The sequence below is a fragment of the Camelus dromedarius genome, chromosome 10 (assembly GCF_036321535.1).
Source record: "Camelus dromedarius isolate mCamDro1 chromosome 10, mCamDro1.pat, whole genome shotgun sequence".
Taxonomy (NCBI): Eukaryota; Metazoa; Chordata; class Mammalia; order Artiodactyla; family Camelidae; genus Camelus; species Camelus dromedarius.
Genome location: NC_087445.1, coordinates 17,773,841 through 17,793,653, shown reverse-complemented (window position 1 = coordinate 17,793,653; position 19,813 = coordinate 17,773,841).

Sequence of the window (19,813 nt, the reverse complement as noted above, 5' to 3'; positions counted from 1 at the left end):
TGCTTAGTTTACTTACAATTTATTGAAGTAACTTCCTAGCAACTAGCTCTCTCTGAATTTCTAAGTCATTTAATGGTGTTGTCCAAAAGCTTCTAATACATTTTCCAGAAACACTTTCCCAACAATGTAAAATTTCTAATTTGGACATATTTCAGGAAATTGAGACATGGCATATTCATGATTGCTTTGAAAATGGATGTATCTCTGGGAGGATATTAATCCTTTAACACTTTAGAGTGATTCCATCAGAGATTAAAAACAATGATTTGACAAAAGGTTTAGAAAGGATAGGGAGGCAGTTAAGCTTTGATTTGTCAGGTGAGGGGAAGAATATTGATGAGCTAAAGGATGACCTCATACAACAGGAATTTCATAGATGGAGCAGGAGAAATCAGAATTTCTGCAAAAGAGTCTAAATATGCTTGAATTCCTGAGAATATTTGTGTTGTCTACTAGAAATACCAGAAAGAAGTAGAATGGAGTAATGAAACAGCAGCCCAAATGAATTGCTTCTGATTCATTTTGCAAAATTCTTTGTTATATGTCTGGGAACAGGGGCTTTGTCCTGTAACTCCTTAGTTTTCCCAATCAGAGCACTGAACTCCTGTGCTAAATAATGTTTCAAGTACCTTTTGAGATTGAATCCCTTTGCTGTGCATCTGAAACTTGTAAATCAACTGTTCTTCAATTTTTGAAAAAAGTACCTTTTGCATTAAATATATATATTTATTTATATAATGATTTATTATATAAATTAATATATAAAATTAAATATATATATATTTATTTCAAATATATTTAATTCATCTAGTCCATACATCATATGTATATTAAATATATACCTATTATATACATGTATATATAAATATTTGTTCCATTCCCAGCTCCAGTAATAACTTGCTGAATGACAATAAGGCAGTCAGTCATTTACCACCTCTTGTCCTTAGTTTTCTCACCAGCAAAAGAAAGAAATAGGCTCAAGGAACCTTAGGCTCCCTTTCATCTCTAATTTTCTCATGAGTCTATATTTTTTGTAAATGGTAAAATTTCCACATGTGAACTGCAAGAGAAGTAGTTGTATTTCGCTGTGTTCTACAGATTCAAAAATGGTTCAATGTGGTGTGTGGCCAGTTAGGCCCCTAGATCCATCTGAAACTCCAATTATGTTCCTATAGTCCTTCCCCTAGACCTACAGGAAATCATTCATTATTTTAAGATGATATCTAGAAATTCTCTCTCTGCTCTTTTTTTCCTAAGGGAGAAATTAATAAAATTTTTCCTCCTTCAAAACCAAAGTAGCCAGTAAAGGACACTTTCTCCAAAATTCGTGGCATTTTTTCCCGATGATATAGTTAGTAAATAGTATACAAATAAAACACTTGACTACTCCAGTGATCCTTATCTCAAGTGGATAATTTCCTTATCCAGGAAATTACAGAGAGGTGAAACTCATTACGGTTTATCTCCCATTCTATACTAGAAAGAATCCTACTTACAACAGGGAGAAAGTGATACCAGTACATGAAGAAACCATCATTTACTCTTGTATCATCTTTCTGAGCCCTGAAGTCAAAACTTTTCTGTCTACAGAGTATATTAGTTTTCTATATTGTATAAAAAAGGCTACAAACTCAGTGGCTTAAAACGACACACATGTGTTATCTCACAGTTTCTGTATCAGAAAAGAAGGCACAGCTTAGCTTGGTTCTCTGATTCAGGGTCTTGTCAGGCTGCAATCTATGTATTGACTGGCACTGCAGCCTCATCAAGAGCTCAACTGGGGAAAGATATGCTTCTAATCCCTCTTCGGTTCTTGGCAGGATTCATCCCCTTGTGGCTGTAGGACTAAGAGCCCCACTTTTTATCTGGCTGTTGACTGGGCTGCTCTGAGTTCCTAGAAGCTACCTGCAGTTCCCTTGTTACAGGACGCTCTGTATAGGGCCTCTTACACCATAGTAGCTTACTTCTTCAAGCCAAGAGGTAGAGAGAGAGTCTCTGACCTCAAGGAGCCCCCAATCCCATTTTTGAGAGCTTCCAACTCTCTCTCTCTCAAAAAAAAATTATCACACACACCCAAGGTAACCTTCTTTTTTATTAATTCAAAATCACCTGATTTGGGGCCATAACTATATCTTCATAATTTCTTCACCTTTGCCATATTCTGTGGGGCAGAAACAAGTCACAATTCCTGTCTACACTCAAGGGTGTGGGATTAGACAAAGGTGTGGACATCATGATCTGGGAAACTGAGGCTTACTGGAGGAACCTTAGAGTTTATCTGTCATAAGGAGTATTCCCATTCCATGTGTATGTCAGATGAGTGCTCATTATTGACCTGTTTACAAACTGCTATGCTGCTTTATGGGAGGAAATGATTGTAATTATCTTGTGCAAGATTGAAGCTTGTGTGTCAGCCATGTAGGGAAATGGCAGGTAATCTTTGCTTTTCCTCCAGTTCATAAGGCTTTAGAAGCTAACTGAAATACTTAACTGAGGTAACTGGTGTCCTTTAAAATATTGTCGCTTTTTTGTCCATATTATGAACGTTTCATTTTATATAACATTTTTTTAGAGTTGGTAATTACTATTATTTCTTTTTTTTTATTGAGGTGTAGTCAGTTTACTATGTTGTGTCAATTTCTGATGTACAGCACAATGCTTCAGTCATACATGAACATACATATATTCATTTTCATATTCTTTTTTACTGCGAGCTACTACAAGATACTGAATATATTTCCCTGTGCTACACCGTATAAACTTGTTTATCTATTTTATATGTACCAGTCAGTATCTGCAAATCTTGAATGTTAATAACATTTTTATCTTTCAAAATGTCTTTTATAAGTATGTTCATGTGATTACCATTGATAGTTTGTCTGTGTGTTAAGTGCAAGAGGGACAATACTATTTCATCATGACTTAAAGATTTAAATATCTAAACATCAATGTGTGTTTAAGTGTAAGCATCTGTGTAAAAGATTAGGTAGCTTCCTGTGTGTCTGGCACAGTGTTAAGTACTTTGTGTATTAACAAATCAAATTTACAGAACAACCATTTCAGCTAAGTAATGCTATCACACAATTTAAAGACAAGGAAACTCATGCTTAGGTGAGTTAAATAACTTGCCCATAGTCGTACTGAGTCAAGATATGGGTGGAATCTGGATTCAAGTTCAGAACTATCTGACTCCAGCTAGCACCTGCATTCTTCATCATTACACTATAGTAACTTGTGCTGTATACTGTTTTCTCCATTTTATGAAGAAGAAAATTGAGCTGCTTGTCCAAGGTTAGTGTCTTTCCCACTTTCTTGTGGACTACTTCAAGGCAAGCACTCTGTCTTGGTTACTTTTGCATCTTCATTCTAGCACATATGTGTGTAGAATGACTGATGTTGACCGAGGTCAAGACTTTAATCCATCACTGCTGCTTTTGAGATTTTGTATTTTCCCCTTCTAATCAGTGTCTTCCAAGACCTTGCTCTTAATGTAAAAAAATGTCACTTTGAACAATCTGTAATTTAACCAGTGGATTAGGAGTCAAATCTTTAAATCCCTGCTTTGCTAGCATGTTAAAGGATTTAATGAGTTTTGGGGAGAGACTTTTTTGGGTGAATAAACTATTTTGCCAGCACTTTAGTAAGCACATTAACTCCTTGAGCCTGTATGATGAGGAGTACTTCAACTGAGCTAGTGGTGCCCTAGTGGCCTCCATTTTAATGAATTTCCCAAAGATGGTTGACTCACCTCAGCTGAAAAGATCATTTGGTGAAATGATTTGAGCCACTCAGTGGGAGAATTGATGAGAATGCAAAGTGACTGAAATGTAAGAAAAACACCCTGAATTAGAGAGTGACCTTTCATGAAGCTCAAGTTCTTCTCTTAAGAAGATTCTGCTATTAATCTAAAATTGTTGTTCATATGACTAAGCACAAGGCACTAAACTGTTGCTTAGGGCATGCAATGTGATTGCCTTAAATATGAGATAAAGAATGGCCATTTTACTTAGTAGTGATGATGATGATGATGACGACGACGATGACCTCTGTTATAGCTGGGATAGCTATTCATTCTCCAGCAGAGAATTAAGGGGCTGAATTTACTAGTAGTCAAAAACAACATCCTAATGTAAGATTTAACATGATAGACTTTTTCTTACGAACTTTTGCATTCCAGCAGGCAGAACTAGCAAGACTCTTAATCAAACTTATAACAAATCGAAAACATCCTCTTCCTTTTCAAGGTCTTACAAGCAGTGTACACTTGTCAGAATTATAGCACATATCTCAACCGCTACTCCCACCTCCTGCCCCACCCTAACTCTGGCCATCTCTCCAATTTACAATAAAATGAAAACTATTTCAAGCTACTTCATGCATTTTCACTAAAAATTATTTTTACTGTGAAATCTTACCTAAATTAGCCAGTTTTTGTTCTTAGTGTATACACAAAGCCCTTCAGCATGTATGTTTCCTTTAAATTATTATTTTGCTACAAGTGTGACCAATTTTACCTGCTCCTTGGAACATTTTTCATTGGTTTCTTAAAAGGAATAGTGCATTATCATTGCTAGAGAATGAATACTCTGTGACAGTGAGGTTAATCAGCATAATTATGTGCTACTTCATTGATGAGTAAGCCAAGGTAAGAGAAGCAGTGATTTTTCCCAATGTCAAACATGTCAGCAAAAGGACAACTTGAAAACCCTGAGCCCATGAATCGACACCCAATTGCTTAACGTTCTGAGCCAAACTGCTTCTCTTTAACATCTGAAATGAGTTATTTACACACATCTCTAAATACAATAGTAATTAAGTTAGAACCTGCTGGGCTTCGGTAGGGAGTGTGCCAGGGACGAGGGACAGATTTTAACGCCAGATATGTTGCTACAACCTTCAAACCAGAAGAAACATTTAACATTAACTGTTAAAACTTACATTCTACAGTGGTTTTCTAACTCTTAGAAGCCATAGATTTCTGAATAGACACACCAAAGGCTATCAAGTTGCGTGAGGGGAAGAGAGGAAGAAAAAGAAGAGAATAAGGGATAAGAGATCACATATTTTCTCCTTATACCCTTTCAATGAGAGACACTCTTGAAGCTTTAGATATGAGAGTTTCCTGTTGGATTGCTTTTGTTAAAGAACTCCTATGCTCAGAAAATATTTGAAATCTAAGAGTGCATACTGAGGTATATTTTTTACATTTTATGCTGACATCTTAAAACATGTGTATCATTTGTATAGATCTAGAGATCATAGGGATCAAAGAGGATTCAATCTGCAGATTATAATGAAAATGGGAGGTCTTATGAGGGAAGTTTTTTTGTGTGTGAAAATATACAGCCTTCGTTTTGAAATTGCATTAACCAATATAGAGATGGCCTGTACAAATTTTAAATTTGAGCAGTCAGTAGAAAATACCCCTCAAAAGCCCTGTGCATGTTAGTATCCAGCTGACTGTGGTTAGGGAAATCGATGTTATTAAAATCAATGTTATTAAAAGGAAACAGCAGTTATAACTATAAACTAGAGACATCATGCTGAAGTCTGAGCCTTAGAGAGAAGATAGTAGTCATTTATTCAATCAATTTATCAATACCTAAAGGAATATTTATTGAGTCTTATTGGGGAACAAGTTGCTGCACTATGCTCTAGAGACAGAGCATGAGCCAATATGCAACTGCCGACTTTGTAGAGGTTAGGTTGTGTGAGGAGAGAAGGCTGAACGTTGAAAAGTGGGGAAGACAGACATTAATCAGAGAGTCCTTATAATAACTAGATATGTCATCAACATAAACTTCAATATCAAGAAGTGTATATCAAGCAGACTTCAAGTAGTTTTTAACATAAGTCTTATAAACATGCACACTGGTGCAACAAAAACCAGCACTTCAGAGTCAAAGTTAATGAGGCCTGGATTTTTCTCCCTCATCTGCCATAACCCCACCCTCACTTGCAATTGCATTGCCTATACTTCTTTTCCCTGCCTAAGCTACTATTTTAATTCCTTACCGTGTGGTATGTGGTCAATGAACTTTTGTTAAATACATGAATGACTTAGTTAATATGAAAAAAAAAAATTTCAAAGTGTATGTCCAGTCCCTCGTGAGAAGCTAATACTTTCCAAATGATTAATTAGAATAATGTGTTGCCTTTTTCACACAAGCTATCAGGAAGCTTACACTGGCATTTTGGTTCAACTGCTGCAATTTGCATAATAATATTTCCTTTCAAGCTTTTTATTTTTTTTCACCCTATTTACTTCTTGGCTTTTTTCCCCCTTTTGTCCTTTATTGTATGATTTTGGTCTTATCCTTCTTGCATTTATTTAAGTTAGCTGCATTGAAAACATTTTGAAAGCAAGTATGTTCAAATCAGTAATTATTTTAGGAAACTCAGATAGTAGACAATAGAAACATTGAATTAGTACATAGTGTTAAATCCCCAAGCATATTTTCTTTTTTTGTCAAGAAATAAGTTATAAATTTTAGTTTTTCCATGAGGAGAGGGGAGCAAAGATAGAAATAATTGACTTCTACATAAGCTTTTTTTCTTAATTATAAAAACCAAAAAGCAAACAAGCAAACAAAAAAAACCCACTGTGGAAAATATAATAAAAAAGGAAGAAAAGTAATACCATTTCTAATATTTTTAGTGTATTTCCTTCTGGTTATGAAGAGAAAGAGAGAGATGTGTATTTTGAACTTATATTGTTAGTAACAGTTTGAAACCTGATTACTTTTCGTTGGCTTATATCACAAGCCTTCTCAAAAGCCTGGAAAACTTTTTAAAACATTGCTTTTAGTGAGTGCATCTCATCCTAGCTTACTGAACACTCCTATCATAATCCCCATAAATTGTTTTATTTTTTAAATTGTGTATTCCTAGGATGAAAACCTATCTACAGTGATTTACCTGAATTTTATTTGAATCTTATATTTCCTTTGGACTTCTTCTGGAATTATAGGGCCAACATATATATTATAGGGCTTTTCTTTGAAGAAGATGATATTTCAGATGAAATCTGTTTTTAAATCTCCCTCATTGTATTATCACTCTCCTATCCTAGAAACTGATTCCTGTTTGTCAAATCCTAAAGCAGCTGACCTCAGATATGATCAAACTAATGAAAGGAAATATGATGCTAATCGTTATCTTTTTTTGGAGTTCTGTGCTTTTATTAGAAAGCTCCTAGATTGTGCCATTAGTTCTTAAAACAATGGCATGTTAATTAATCATATCTAGCATAAGGTTAATATCTCCCAGCACACACACTGGCCTTTTTCATGTGTATTAACATTGTATGAACTTCATTTATTGGGTGTCTTCCCTGTTTAGAGGGCTGGAGAATTTAAGGCTTTTTAAATGTTCAGTTTTGTTCTGGAATGTCATTTCTGTGCTTATTTCACGTCTTTATTTCAGAATTTCCCAGGGTGTTGCCAACTCTTTCATTCACTTACTCATTTTTTTAGTCACTTAAAAATTTGTTTACCTCCTAACTTGTACTGGGAACTTTTCTATCTACTGGGGGTATAGCTATAAAAAAAAGTTAATTCTGTTAAAGTGTTTGGACATTTCGTGTAAAAGTTACTCAAATAAGCAATTTTAAAAATTAATTATAGCAGATAACAAACAATGCCCTTTGTAGGTTAAGAAAAAATAATAGAATAATAGAAATACTAATAAAATTGATGATGAAACATTACATCTCCTTGTGACTAACAAAGCCAACAACAGTTGTATTTAGATACAGAAAAGATTATCTAGAGTCTATAAGGTCTAACAGAAACCACCCAGGATCATGAGAATAATGATATTGTCAGTGATACAATAATATTTTATTCACAGATTCCTCACTCAGACGGTTGGTAAATAAACAATATAATATTTTAAAGACCCATAATTAGAATCAAGATATATAATGTGAAACCTTTTTTTGCAGTGCTTTACAGAATATAACTGTTGCTTTAATTTTGTTTTGAACACCTCCCTTGACTATACAAATAGAATTTTATTTTTTCAGAATTTAATTATTCTGATTGTTTAATCTAGGAAGTGAGACCAGGAGGTATTTTGGTGAGGATCTGTGGTAGACATGGGGATTTACTACCCAGGTCTCATTTCAAGGAAGAACTTGCTCCCCAGCTATACAGAGGGCAGTCAGGAGATAACCTTCAGATACGCAACTGCAGGGTCTGCCTCAGCTGCAAAAACCTCTTTGCTCAAGGTCAAGCCCAACCCAAGGTAACCTGCCTCCAGTGACTGACTGAAGTGAGGATATACAGGCCCTGCTATTTCAACCAGACATGAGACTCTCTCCTGAGCTCTCTGTAGGGTTGGCCGAGACACATTTCAGTTTGACTTCTTCTTATCAGTCCCACGTCTTCCCGTGCCCTTCACAAGTGTTGATCCCCTATAAACATCTCCCTCCCAAATCTCCATCTCATCTATTCTTCCAGAGAACTCAACCTGGGACAGTTTTAAGTGAACATTTTAACATGACACAGCAGTCTAAAATGGATGTCTGGAACTCCATACAGAAGGAGCAGTTTCTGAAGTACCTCAAGGGCCTTGATATACTAAAATTGCATCACTAAGAAAATACCCATTGCAAAGACATCAAAGAGAGCATTACAAGGATCAAATATAGATTTCTGGATTTTATAAAAACTTACAGAGTGGGATGAAATAATCTTGTCTAATTCCATAAAATGGCACATGTAAAGCATGCATCTGAATCCTGAACATGAGGTTATTTCATTCACTCAGTAAATAATCTCTGTGTTACAGGCTTTGCCTACAGCAGGTACTTAGGATGCAAAGATAAATGCCAGGCCCCACCAAGAAGGAATCATCAACAGGTAACAAGACTAAAAGTTTTCTGGCTGCCCAGTATGTGTTAGTTAAAACTGAATAACAAATAAAGAAATAAGCAAACAAACAAATCTGAATAGGAGAACTTGTGAAGGAGGGTTTCGTGTCCCCTAAGTTTTCGAGTTTCTGTGCTCAAGGTTATAGCTAGAGAGCACCACCCAGCAGAAGTCAAAACAGGATAATAACAATACACAGTGTCATCTCTGCAGACGACTAAGAACAGACTTCACAGTTTCTTCAATTTACACAATTCTTTTTCCCATGAGTCTTGTTCTCAAACATAAGCACAGTATAAATTAATCATTTAAATAAGTTGCTCTGGAGTCTTGCTGACATAGGAGAGTATTTGTGTACATTTTCAAACTGTTCTTTTTTATTCTTGGTAGGACATGCTAATGGGCCAGCATTGTCTTAACAAAGAAGTCACAATCCATTCACAGACATAAAAAAAACTGATTGCCAGATCCACATGAGACATAGGAGTGTTAGGGTGAATCTGTAGATTGGCAAAGATTTAGGATATACAGCCACTGTCCGGGACCAGTACAAAATGAAAATGCTTCATGTTCAAAAATGGTTAGGATTCCATGACAGCAACAGGATAAACATCAAACCAAATGTAAGGTCCTTCTGAGCATGGTTCCAGTGCAGTGCACAGATAACAAGCCTATAAAAGACCATTGCCACTATCTTTCTCAGTCAGTGGTGGAGAGGCCAGGTGCATTTTGCTAACATGCTGTGACTGATACAGAATAAGCACTCAATGAATATTTTGTAATGAATAAATTAAAATACTGACTATAATTTCAATTTTACCTGTCACATACAACCTACAAGTGAAAGGGGATCTCTTTAGATAGTAACATCAGCCTGAATTTTCAATGGTGCTTTAGACAATGCAGGTGGCCCTCTAGTTCCCCTGGTTCCAGTCTGGTCTGATCTTGCATTGTTTAGCCAACTCAGAAAAAAAATATATATATATATATATTATATATAATTATAAATATTATAATAATAAATATATTATATACATAATTATGTATGTTTACATATGACTATCCCAAAGTATTTTGGTCAGTTTATGAAAATGCATCACTACAAAATAAAATAGAAACATTAACAACCTTAGAATTAGAATAATATAAATGGAAACATAAGACCAGAGAAAAGGGCAATATACAGGCCAGAAGAGCCCATGTAGTAAATAACCAGTATACATAATTGACAGATTCCCTAAAAGCAAAAAACAGAAAGGTATGATGAGCTAAAAAATTCTCATTGTTCACAGAAACAACATTGTAATAAATTTATGGAATAAGTGGAACTTGTTAAGTTCAGTTGTATACAACATGTTGTTTTATTTATTTTTTTTTTTTGTGGGGCAATTTCTTTCTCTTCCCCTAAATGGGATTTGGGACAAGTCTCATTAATTTTGTACCACTACCAGGTGATAAAAAGGTCCTCCAGTCAGTAATTTAAATGTCTAATCAAGTAATGTAAAAGCTTAAAGGATCAATATTTCAAACTTTCTCAAAATTATAGCTATTCCTCTTACCAGTTTGCACCCATCATAGGCCAGCGCCATAGAGTAGGAAAAATGGACGTGGTTGGCTTTTGTTCCATTTCTCTGCCTTGTGTGTATTTGTGTGTGTATGTGTCTCTATTCTTCATCAAACTAATGATAATGGTCACTGATTATTCAGACAGTTTTACCCTTAGACCCAGGTACGAGAGCTCTTACTCAGTCAGGATTCTATGCTTTAGAGAGTCCTCTGTTGACTGTCTCCTAGTCTTGCCCTGTTACATGGGACAGAGAGATTATCCAGAACAAGAAAGGACACTTTTTAAGAACTAGCAGTCTCCCTATGCTTAAAGTGTACAGGACCATGTCATGCTTTGCCTGTGAAATGCCAACCCTGAAATGCCATCGTCTGTGCAGGGCTCTTCCTAGGTTTGCCCTCCTAAGACGGTTGTTCTGCTGGTGTGAGCCTGCCTTGGATTAGGGAGTGGCCAAGGGCCACCTGTTTGTAGCAGTGTAGATGAAAGTTAGACATTTGGTCTACGGTATCTGTACTTGAGTTTGTGAGATTCCTCGTGGTGCTGAAAGGAGCTAGAGTAGAAAGAGGAGAAAGATGGGCTGCAGGCTTTCCCAGAACATCAGTAGACTGATGGTGGGCTCTCTGTATGTTGCAAATTTCTAGCAATGGACTAAAAGGATGCTAAGAAGTCTAAATTCAACTCTGGTCTCTCAGATATTTAGGAAAATATATTTTTCAGGTAAAATAACAGAGCATTTTATTTTATTTAAGAATTTTTTTTTACTTTAATTCATAGATATCTCTTTAGACATATGATGTTACGTGAGTCCCTCAGATATTAGAGCTGAATCTGGCTATGGGATCAGTTGAGGTAGGGATGCTATACAAAAGGGGAGAAGGACAAAGAATTTATTCACTAAACTGGAATTATGTGTCAAGCTCTCTGAGTCTCATATGATTTCAAGATGATGCATTTTCTTGTGGAAAATTTTGTGGGCTTTCAAAACTCTTGCATTACTGCAGAAAGGATATATGTATTATGGTGAGTATATTTATTATTTAATTTAAGAAATATCTGGGTTACCTTGCCCCTTGCCCGTCTAGACAATATTCTGGGTCAGTCTCCAAGACAGTCCCATACCAGCTCTCTATTGTATGTTGTCTACATCTGGTCCACAGGAAACTTTCATACACACTGCTCTGACATGTGGCCTGACATGGCCGTCTCTCTGTTGTTCTATGGTGAGAGAGATTAGCCTTCCAGTCTCTTATCCTTGAGACTTTCTAGGGTTGGTAGGAGATCAGTTGACTTTTGCTTCCACATTTCAGGGGAAACATGATAATTTCTCCAAGAGGTCCTCTTACAGGTTTTCTATTTTTAATTGAAGGTGGAGGAAGAAATCTGCTTATGTGGTGGGGTCACACATAACCAGTTTTCTCCAAAGAATCATCCTTTAACATCCTACTTCCCAGCTAACTTATATCCTTATTGTGGTGAGGAGGCTAAGAGTTACAGAACAAGTTTTCTACAAATATATTTTGCCAGTCGTTCATAGTGATCTTGTACTTTAATTTAATATATGACATATCACTTTGGGACTTCACTTGAAACAGAATAAAGTGGTTGCACTTTAACATTCTTTTACAAATGCATGATTTATTTTTCATGAGGAACAAAGGTTTTTTTCCCTGATACTTAGTTCTAAAGATATTTATAGCTTAAGTCTTTATGTAAAAGATCTTTCTTATAATAAATAATGATAACAATGACAATAATAGCTAACATTTAACCAAGTACATAATGGAAAAGTGAAAATCAGAAGAAATTCTGAGAAGGCCAACTATGTAAAATATAAGGCCAGCTAATAAAGGATGATCCTGGGAAGTCAGTAAAATCTTGTGAATTCTTTGCGAATTTTGTATGTAAAGGCATATGTGTATTTTTCTGAGGAAAATTTCCTTTGCTTATTGTAATTCTCATGAAGTCAGTCTCACCAAGATGGTTAAAAACATTGACTAAGAGGGTGACATAGTCATTATTGCTTATGCAAATTATGGAACCTAACCATAATTCTCCCCCAGATGAAGTGGTCATTAATAAAAATGGTCGAAAGATCAGTAGATGTCAGAATTGGCTGGGGCTGAATTTTTGCCTCTTTTTCTAACGTGATTTTGTACTTCAGATTCACTTGTGAAAGTTATTAAAATTTTAAATGCTCAGTGCTATGCAGAACCACTACAGTAATCTGGGAGTCTACCCTCCCTTGTGCACTCTGTCTCTCTCTTTCTCTCTCTCTCTCTTTCAAGTTGTCTAGTTGATTTTGATAAATACACTGGTTTGAGAACAACTCCTTTAGAGCCCTGGTTCTCAACTGAGTAGAGTGGGTAAAAGGAAAAGCAAGCAATTCTCAAAACACCTACAGAGTTTTATCAGGCTATATATATCAATCCCTTTCTCCCCACGTAAAGATGAAAATGACATTCCAAGGAGATCTGTTAGGTGACAATAATAAGAATCCAAATCAGAGATTATAGGGACATAAGTCAGGATAATGACAGTGGGAAGAAGGATATGGATTCAAGATTTTTATCTATAGTGTTATTAACCACAGAGATTAATATTTCATGATCCATAAGATCCCATTATATGACCCTAATGTCAGAGCTAATAGGTTCTAACTATATAGAATATTTGAAAATATACATTTACCTTGAAACTTACTACATCTATGAATTTAAAGGAATATTTTGAGTGGCATGAAAAAAATTTTGAAATCCATTTTGAGATGTCTACTTAAAGATATATCTACTGTATAAATTTCTAGCCTTAAACATTAACTATATAAACTTTGTTATTTTTTACATTCGGTGACACCATATTTGTTTTTCTTGACACTGCATACTTTAAAAAAAATCTTTTCGTGGACTGAGATACTCAATCCCATCAAGATATCAGATGGTTTTCCTACTAATGATTATTAGTGATTCTACTCAGAGATGGTAACAGATGTTGTATAATTAACTTGATGTTGTTTAAAGTCTAATATGGTCCAGTTCAAATAATATTGGAAACTCCTCCCCCCTTTATTTCAATAATATTTTCATTTGTTCCTCCCACCTTATATAAAATTGATATCTTTCTCCTACAATAGCATTAATTCTACCAGTCATCAGAAACCTATTCATGGTTTGGAAAGTGTACAAAATTACTCTTGAAAAAAGCTGCTTCAGAACTTTGCTCCATATGGTAGGGACATATATATTTTTTCAAAGAGTTCTTAACTACTTAGGAAAATTGGAGTCATACAACTGTATCATCATAAACAAGTATATGGAAACATATTTGCTCTCTTGTTTTATCACACTGGCGGATATACTTAAAATGGGTGATTGGAAGAATTGTGTAAATTCTCCTTAGATGAACAGTTCAATTTCTGTTAGAAATAGAGGGCTCACCAAATGAAAATGCATCTTGATAAAAAAAAAACAACTCTAGCAGTTTATTAGTTAGGCATTAAGTGCATATGAATGTGTAAGTGATATAAACTCCCAAGTTCTACCAACAGTTTTGCTCTTCCATAGTCATCCATGCTCACTCCCTGGTGACCTGATTTTTTCCTGGTTGGGGGAAAAGGGTAAATTGCATGACCTAAGATGTTATTCTTTCCTCTCATTCCTATAAGCACATATATTTGGCAGATATATACACAGATATATAGTGTGGTCCCTGGGTTGTGCTACTTGTCCAAAGGGAGTGGTTGGCTTCACACAGACAGGATGATGGAACACCAACTTTTCCAAAGGATAACACTGAAATCCTAGAATGGGGGTGGACTGAACCAAGAAGTCATGGTTCTCTCTAGTAAATATTTCATGCCTGATCTGTTGTAGCTTGCTTTATGGAAAAAAGAAAATAAACTTTATTTCCATATGGAGGTTCTCTTATTTCTCGGAAAAGCATTTCAGGTACTTGCTCCTCAGCTTGCAATATTTGAAATATGAATTCTGGATTTGTGGCTTATCAATAAAAACATATTGACTTTCACAGAGGTTATCTGGTGAATTCTAGTACAGGAGTAGAAACATTTACTTACATTGTGTTCACAGCTGATAAACTGCAGTTGCTAACAGTTTGTTAATTAAATCTTAGTTAAGCTTTGTCCTGCCTGCTTAGAAACGGGAACTCTTAACATTTGAGGCTGCAATTTGCATACATCAGTCAACACAAAGGCTGAACAAAGTGCTTGTTTAGGTAATAAGATAAGGAGGTGCCCTCTCCACATTTCAGCTCTAACCGCCTCAGAGGCAACATTTCCCAAGATTCCCAGCTGCTGCTTGCTCAGGCAGCTCTGTGGTTTGCGCTGCATATTAATTTCTGTTCGACACGGGAATTCAATTTGTACTGTACATTTCATTTCTTCACAGATTTAGATTTATTTCATGTTCTCTCCTTTTAATTAACTCTCTGGCACAGCTGCTGGACAGGATAGAAAAACTCATTGCTCTCCCTGTGTTATGAGTACACCACCAATCATTTGCCACTTAGATGGTGGTGCAGGAGCTATCAGTTTCTATGGCAACCACAGCCGTGGTGATTGATTCCTTGCCAGTATGGCATCACCACAGGGAGTGCAGCTTGTGATTTTTCTATGCTCACAACATCCATCTAATTAAAACAGGATTATGGAATCATCCCAGTATATGTTCGACAACTACACTGCAATCCATTTATGTAAATGTCAACACTATTAAATACAGTGGTCAGTATTTTGAAGAAATACTTGTTTTAGTCTTTGGTTTGTACATTGGAAAGTGAGTGCCCAACCACCTAGTTTTGGCTGTTGTATTCTCTTAAATGGTAGCCTTCAATCGCACAGTCATTTTGTATTTGAAAATCATGTGAAGCAAAACCGAATGATTATATTTCGATTGATGCAATGCTAGCTAACTTGAGAATGCTATACTAAGCCTGACTTGGAAATTGGTTAATTAATTTAGTGTACATGAATTATTTATTCATCCAAAGCTCTTAATTCACGTGATTGATTTTTTTCTTCAGTGACTTCCCTTGAGAGCAGAGCTCTTATGATTTCCTTCTCACAGAGCATTTCTCAAGTCCTCTAACAGTTACGTGGGATTTGGGGAGCTCTCACCTATCAGGTGAGATGAAAGATGCTATATTCACAGTTGTGCACAGAGGCTCCAGATGAAAAAGGCAGCTCAGGGATTTTGTGAAGGGCTAAAAGGGGAGACAAGCCCTTTAGAGAATTGTGAGATGTCCCTTTAGAGAATTGTGAGGTGTGTATGCAAAGTAAAAAGAAAGGACAAAGGGTGACAGATCTGTTAGCAATGTTGTTTTATACATCAGAGTTTTTGCTGGATAAGGTTGACAAAATACTCTGTTAACATGAAAAATGACAGTCTGCACTACCTAATAGCTTCATGTCCCTGTGCATTTCATTTTCCAATATATTTGTATGTTACAGAAGCTACCACTATGACATATATTAAGTATGTACTATATAGTCTATATATTTGCAGTCTATTCATTTTACAGATTTTCCCCCTTGCCTTCATTTTCGTTATATGAAGAAATTGCACATTCAGATGATACTATCAGAGGTACTTCTGGTTAAAGTTTAATTATTAGTACTATACTTTCCAAAAGTTTCATGACATTTCAAAGTTCTTATGAATTGACAGCAAAATTACTCCCAAAGCAGGAAATTAATAAAATGACAAAAAATATATAAAACATTTTGACTAGAGAAAGAAAAAGGATTCTAATATCAGCACAGCCATCCACAGAATATGATGATTGGTTGAGATAAAACTGATGGAAGTAGGAGTGCTTCACTGAAGGTAACTTTTAAAATACATATTGTTCTCCAGTTATGATATTACTGCCAAGATTGTATAACTACATAGTAGGTGTGATTGGCAGTATTTTTTTTTTTGTCTCAGGCACAGGCACACAGTTTATATTACATGTATGTATCTATACTAGACAATAGTATATTTGTCCCTTGAGGTATAATACATGGTATTTATTGCTAATTGATTAGTATGAAGCTGACAAGCACCCGTTTTAACTACAACTGTAGCAGCAGCATCCCCCTCATTATAATGTCCGCTGTACCTCCAGATGTTTATGCTGCTACCAGTGTTTCCTTTGAACCAAAAGAAAAGTTTTATTAACACATAATCAGAAATATAATTTTCAGAATTTATTTTTGAAATGGGAAATTTGTACATTACAAATGCAAGACATTTTAGGATAATTTTGAGGTTTTTATTTTTTCAAGTAATGTGACCAATAAATTAATCTTGTTTTCAGTTATCTATTTTTTTCTTATTTAAGCTCAAAGAAGTAAAGCTATACTTCCCTTAAATTTTCCTGTGGTAAGATGATGTAGTATGCTCTGTGCTACAAAAATAACAAGAGTATATCAGAAATTTGTACTGTTTAATTTGCACATAAATGCTGATATCCTAACTGAATACTTGACTAATAAAAATATAATTACATAAGCTAGAACTAGTAAACTTCCATATTATCTCTGTCTCTATAAGCCCTCCCTTTCCTCAAAAATTATATTTTATGAAATGTTAAAATAATTAATATCTGTACTTTTTATAGGTAGAAACTGATATTTTCTTGAGAAGTCAAGAAGTTTATCTGAAGTACACTTAGACATGTTTAGTGAAAATAAAGAAAAATTATGCAAAGAGATAATAAAAACCTGTTTCAGAGCCTAGAATACCCTTGAAAAATATATAGTATCTACTCTCTGGGAAACATCACAACTATTACTTATATATTTAGTGTTATTAAGATAAAAGTGTTATTTTAAACATTTTTTTATGGGTCATGACATCTTTGATGGCATCTCGTAGTTTCCACAAATGAAAATATGTACTGCTTTTTAGGAAAGTCTTTTTGCGTGTTTATTTTTTAAGCTCCTTGCAGCAAAACTGGAGTAAGTGAAATATTGAGTCAAGGATGTGGTTATATTACATTCCAGATGGCTGGAGACATATGTGACAGGGCAAGTGCCACATTCATCTGACAGCATTTTCTTAAGTGTGTTATATTTCAGTTGAGGGAACCCAGGGAGCCATTACAAGTATCCACATGCAGGGAACAGCTGGCCAACCCCAGATCTACACCTATGAGTGCTTAGACTTTGTTGAAGCTTTGATGGTCTGGAAAGAAGTAAGAGGTATTGTCTTTCCCCTTTTCGTTCGAAGTGTAACGTAACAATTGAGCAAGAAGAAACAAAACATTCTTTGCTGTTGAAGTAAATGTTATCAACATAAACTTCTCTCCAAATACGGTGAATCAGATCAAAGGAAATGTTTCCAAACCTTTTCATTTGTTCTCTGGCCTCCTTTCCTTATTTCTACATATGTTGACAATGTCAGTGTACATCTACCTTTGTGTACATAAGCAAACTTTTTTTTATGATAGACTCCTAGGAACAAGTTTGCTGTATCAAAAGTTAATGCACAGTTTAAAATTTGCTTGATACTACTGAATTGTGTTTTAAAAGGAAGAGGTGAGATTTACCAATTTAGGATATAATTTACCAGTTTAAAGATTCTTCTTTGCTTTAGGTTTTAGTATGGCTAGATATGCTACTGCATAATATGATTTTTTGTATTTAAATCTTTGCTATTTTGTTTATCATTGACTTTTTATAATGATTTTTATTTTAAAATTTTTACACTACAATTTTATTAAAGGTTTTAGCAAGATTTTCCTTAATTTTGCTTGTTTTTGAACTTTTCTAATTGAGATTATACTATGTAGTCTTCTGGGACTAACTTCATTTTTTTTTTTAATACTATAATAATGTGACTGTTCCTCCATTCCACTATAGCATTTCATTGTGTGAATGAATGTATCACAAATCATTTGTCCATTTTTAATAGCTGGCGTTCAGTTTTTCCCAAAGTTTTTGCAATTATGAAAAAGGTTCCTTTTTAATTTCTTGGACACATGTCCTAGTTAATAATATGCAAGTATCTTTTGAAAGTTTATATACTTTAGTAAAGAATTGCTGAGTTGCAGGGTAGGTATGTGGGAAAGTTCACATTTTCAAGATAATAACCAATTATTTTCCAATCTGATTGTACCATAATGAACATAAAATTTTCATTTTAATGTGGTTGGTTGTATTTTTTATTTTATGGTTAGTGTATTTATTTTACCTAAGTTAAGGGCTCTTCTCTGTCTGTTGCATATTGCATTTTCCAATGAGCATGACAAGAAGTCTTATTCCATGTACTCGTCTGTTAACGTGATCCCATCTTTCTCCTGTCAAGAGGTGGAATATAATTCCCCTGTCCTTTAATCTAGGCTAGCTTTAGTGACTTTCTGAGCAGAAGTGGCAATCTAGAACTTCTGTGGCTAGGACACAGAATGAGTCTCTTGGAACATTCCTACTTGGGATACACACTTTCAGGTCCTAGCCACTAGGCTCTGAGGCACTAGGCACTCTGGGAGACAGCTTCTACTGAACTTCCTACCAAGGTCAGAATTGGCTGCTGTTCCGGTCAGTGAGCCATCGTAGGTGTCCAGCCAAGTCAAGCCTTCAGAAAACTTCAACCTGTGCTCTATCTGCCCGTCCACTATAACGATATGAGACCCCAAGTGAGAACTGCCCAACTGTGAGAGATAATAATAAATTGCTATTTTAAATCACTATGATTCAGAGTACTTTGTCGTATAACAATAGATAATTAGACAATAGTCTTAAGACTAGAATAAGTACAAAAATTAGATATATTTGCTTTATATTCTTCTAAAAGTTGACATTAAAAAAAATTCAGTATCTAAAACCTTAATCCACCTGCAATTGATTTTTGTGTATGGTAAAGTTACAGACCCAATTTTATATCTGTAATAAGATTAACAATACAAAACCAAGTTTCTTGTAAATCTTGTTATTTTTATTTATATATAGTGGTTGTTTTTAGAATCTTCTAATCTGATTTAGAGCTTCATTGACTTTTAGATTTGTACAAAAAAATTAAACCCATGGCAAATTCCAAAACTATAATTTCTTAGACATAAATCATCTAAGATTAGTCGTTATTAGTTAAATAAATAAATTACTAACAAGGCAGGGAATAATGGTTAAATATAACCTCTTAGGAGTCAAATAAATTAGAATCAAATTTCTGACTCACAAATTCACTAAACTTTTTCATCTCCTTAAAAGGAAAGAACTAAATTTATGTTTCAACATTTTTGTGATAGTGAAACAATCATATTAAATTAATTAGCATTACAGACTTGAATAAATTAAATTCTTAGTAAATGGCATCTCTCTTGGCCCACAAAAGATAGAAAAGAAACTAAGTAGTTTGTGAGAAAATGTGTTAGACTTGAA